Genomic DNA, 5,000 nt, shown 5'->3' with positions numbered 1-5,000 from the left:
TATACCCTACTAACACATGAGATTAATGTCTTTAACACCTACAGAGATAAGTCTTTATCAACACTACAACTATACATCAGAGAAATGTCTTTATACTTACACTAAACATGATTAATGTCTTTATACACACTATATAACATCATGTTAATGTTTTATACAGACTTACACTATAACCATGAGTTAATGTCTTTATACAGACCTACCTTAACTCATGTTAATGTCTTTATACAACTACCTAAACATATGGATTAAGTCTTTATACAACAAACAAAAATCACACAACATATAACACATGGAATTTTACAACACTAACATTGTCTTTATACAACACTACATAACATATGATAATTCTTTATACACTAAGAATTTTTATACACACTACACTAAACATCTGTAATTTATACACATAAACAATGATAATTATACCACTAGTACATCATGAGATTTATACAAAACTAAAGTTAATGTCTTTATACAAACTACATAAACATCATGGTTAATGTCTTTATACAACATACATATAACATCATGTTAATGTCTTTATACAACAACATAACATGATTAATGTCTTTATACAACACCATATAACATGAATTAATGTCTTTATACAGACACTACAACTACAACATGAATAATGTTTTATACAGACACTATAATAACATCATGAGATTAATGTCTTATACACAACTAAACTATAACATCAGGAGATTAATGTCTTTATACAGACACTACAACTATAACATCATGAGATTAATGTCTTTATACAGACACTACAACTATAATATCATGAGATTAATGTCTTTATACAGACACTACACTATAACATCATGAGATTAATGTCTTTATACAGATTTACAGCTATAACATCATGAGATTAATGTCTTTATACAGACACTACAACTATAACATCATGAGATTAATGTCTTTATACAGACACTACAACTATAACATCATGAGATTAATGTTCTTTATACGACACTACAACTATAACATCATGAGATTAATGTCTTTATACAGACACTACAGCTATAACATCATGAGATTAATGCTTTATACAGACACTACACTATAACATCATGAGATTAATGGCTTTATACAGACACTACAGCTATAACATCATGAGATTAATGTCTTTATACAGACACTACAGCTATAACATCATGAGATTAATGGCTTTATACAGACACTACAGCTACAACATCATGAGATTAATGTCTTTATACAGATTTACAGCTATAACATCATGAGATTAATGTCTTTATACAGACACTACAACTATAACATCATGAGATTAATGTCTTTATACAGATTTACAGCTATAACATCATGAGATTAATGTCTTTATACAGACACTACAGCTATAACATCATGAGATTAATGTCTTTATACAGACACTACAACTATAACATCATGAGATTAATGTCTTTATACAGACACTACACTATAACATCATGAGATTAATGTCTTTATACAGACACTACAGCTATAACATCATGAGATTACTGTCTTTATACAGACACTACAACTACAACATCATGAGATTAATGTCTTTATACAGATTTACAGCTATAACATCATAGATTAATTCTTTATACAACAACACTATAAAAAATTTTATAAAAACTATAAAAGAGATTAATGTCTTTATACAGACACTACAACTATAACATCATGAGATTAATGTCTCTTTATACAGACACTACAGCTATAACATCATGAGATTAATGTCTTTATACAGATTTACAGCTATAACATCATGAGATTAATGTCTTTATACTGACACTACAACCATAACATCATGAGATTAATGTCTTTATACAGACACTACACTATAACATCATGAGATTAATGTCTTTATACAGACACTACGCTATAACATCATGATAATGTCTTTATACGACACTACAACTATAACATCATGAGATTAATGTCTTTATACAGACACTACAGGTATAACATCATGAGATTAATGTCTTCTACAGACACTACAACTATAACATCATGAGATTAATGTCTTTATACAGAATCCTAAACTGGTATTTTTATCAACAATATAACCAATTAATGTCTATAACCTACACTATCCAGGTATGTCTTTATCACTACTAACAGGTGTTTAACACTAAACCATCTTTTTTTCGTGTTCTTAACGAATTTTTCAAACACATGAACTTTATACACATAAAATGAAATGTTTTATACAAATAATTTTTATACACCTACAACTATAACACATGATAATTTTTATAACTTACATAAAAGAAATTTATACACTACCGAAATTTTTTACCTAGTATGTCTATACTATTACAAAATCAACAATGAAATCTATACAAACACTATACCATGAAATGTTTATCACCTAAACAATGATAGTTTTATCTAAAAGAGATTGTCTTTATCCACCGATATCTTTATACCTTTTAAACACAAAAATTATACCATACGTGTTTATAATATAATGTTTTATACTAAATGGAAATGATACACTAATCATATGTTTTTATTTTAAAAACATGTTAAGTACAATGTTTTCCAACCAGTATGCCGTCCCTAAATTACAAGCTACAGATACGAGAACACATATAGAGTTTAAACCACAGAAATTTATTAACCATATGAACCCTACCTCATTTCCAGAATTTTATACACTTATAAAAGTAAATGTTTATAACACTATACTCTATCATATGAGTATGTTATACAACACCCCGATTATAACACATAGATTAATGTCTTTATACAACCATCTTACCACACATCACATAACCCCCATTAATTTATACAACTAAGTACTTATCAACACACTAACCCCACATCTTTATTTTTACTAAAGATTATTCTTAACACAACATAACATAAAATGTTTTATACAGACACTACAGCTATAACATCATGAGATTAATGTCTTTATACAGACACTACAACTATAACATCATGAGATTAATATCTTTATACAGACACTACAACTATAACATCATGAGATTAATGTCTTTATACAGACTTACAGCTATAACATCATGAGATTAATGTCTTTACACAGATTTACAACTATAACATCATGAGATTAATGTCTTTATACAGACTTACAACTATAACATCATGAGATTAATGTCTTTATACAGACACTACAACTATAACATCATGAGATTAATGTCTTTATACAGACACTACAACTATAACATCATTAGATTAATGTCTTTATACAGACACTACAACTATAACATCATGAGATTAATGTCTTTATACAGACACTACAACTATAACATCATTAGATTAATGTCTTTATACAGACACTACAACTATAACATCATGAGATTAATGTCTTTATACAGACATTACAACTATAACATCATGAGATTAATGTCTTTATACAGACACTACAGCTATAACATCATGAGATTAATGTCTTTATACAGATTTACAACTATAACATCATGAGATTAATGTCTTTATACAGACACTACAACTATAACATCATGAGATTAATGTCTTTATACAGACACTACAACTATAACATCATGAGATTAATGTCTTTATACAGACACTACAACTATAACATCATGAGATTAATGTCTTTATACAGACACTACAACTATAACATCATGAGATTAATGTCTTTATACAGATTTACAGCTATAACATCATGAGATTAATGTCTTTATACAGACACTACAGCTATAACATCATGAGATTAATGTCTTTATACAGACACTACAACTATAACATCATGAGATTAATGTCTTTATACAGACTACAGCTATAACATCATGAGATTAATGTCTTTATACAGACACTACAACTATAACATCATGAGATTAATGTCTTTATACAGACACTACAACTATAACATCATGAGATTAATGTCTTTATACAGACACTACAACTATAACATCATTAGATTAATGTCTTTATACAGACACTACAACTATAACATCATGAGATTAATGTCTTTATACAGACACTACAACTATAACATCATTAGATTAATGTCTTTATACAGACACTACAACTATAACATCATGAGATTAATGTCTTTATACAGACACTACAACTATAACATCATGAGATTAATGTCTTTATACAGACACTACAGCTATAACATCATGAGATTAATGTCTTTATACAGACACTAAACTATAACATCATGAGATTAATATCTTTATACAGACACTACCAACTATAACATCATGAGATTAATGTTTATACAACACTAAACATCATGAGATTAATGTCTTTATACAGACACTACAACTATAACATCATGAGATTAATATCTTTATACAGACACTACAACTATAACATCATGAGATTAATGTCTTTATACAGACACTACAACTATAACATCATGAGATTAATGTCTTTATACAGACACTACAACTATAACATCATTAGATTAATATCTTTATACAGACACTACAACTATAACATCATGAGATTAATATCTTTATACAGACACTACAGCTATAACATCATGAGATTAATGTCTTTATACAGACACTACAGCTATAACATCATGAGATTAATGTCTTTATACAGACACTACAGCTATAACATCATGAGATTAATGTCTTTATACAGACACTACAGCTATAACATCATGGGAAAGGGATATGTTATTTATCCCCGGTCTCGTCTCTCCTTGTCTCCTCTGTCCTTGTTTCCTCTGTCCTCGTTTCCTGTCTCCTCTCTTTGTTTCCTGTCTCCTCTCCTTGTTTCCTGTCTCCTCTCCTTGTTTTCTGTCTCCTCTCCTTGTTTCCTGTCTCCTCTCTCCTTGTTTCCTGTCTCCAATCCTTGTTTTCTGTCTCCTCTCCTTGTATCCTGTCTCCTGTCCTTGTTTCCTGTCTCTTCTCCTTGTTTCCTCTCTCCTTGTTTCCTGTCTCCTCTCCTTCTTTCCTGTCTCCTCTCCTTGTTTCCTCTCTCCTTGTTTCCTGCCTCCTCTCCTTGTCTCCTGTCTCCTCTCCTTGTTTCCTGCATCCTCTCCTTGTCTCCTGTCTCCT

The 5,000-nt window shown here is 29.5% G+C and overlaps 1 protein-coding gene across 1 annotated transcript in view; it reads left to right on the top strand.

Annotated features, from left to right (window-relative positions):
* The window catches only part of LOC120544212 (A disintegrin and metalloproteinase with thrombospondin motifs 2-like), a 54,842-nt gene that overhangs the window by 34,144 nt on the left and 15,698 nt on the right, over positions 1-5,000 (top strand).

This window comes from Perca fluviatilis, chromosome 16, assembly GCF_010015445.1.
Source record: "Perca fluviatilis chromosome 16, GENO_Pfluv_1.0, whole genome shotgun sequence".
Lineage (NCBI taxonomy): Eukaryota > Metazoa > Chordata > Actinopteri > Perciformes > Percidae > Perca > Perca fluviatilis.
This window is presented reverse-complemented; position numbering and strand designations above follow the sequence as displayed.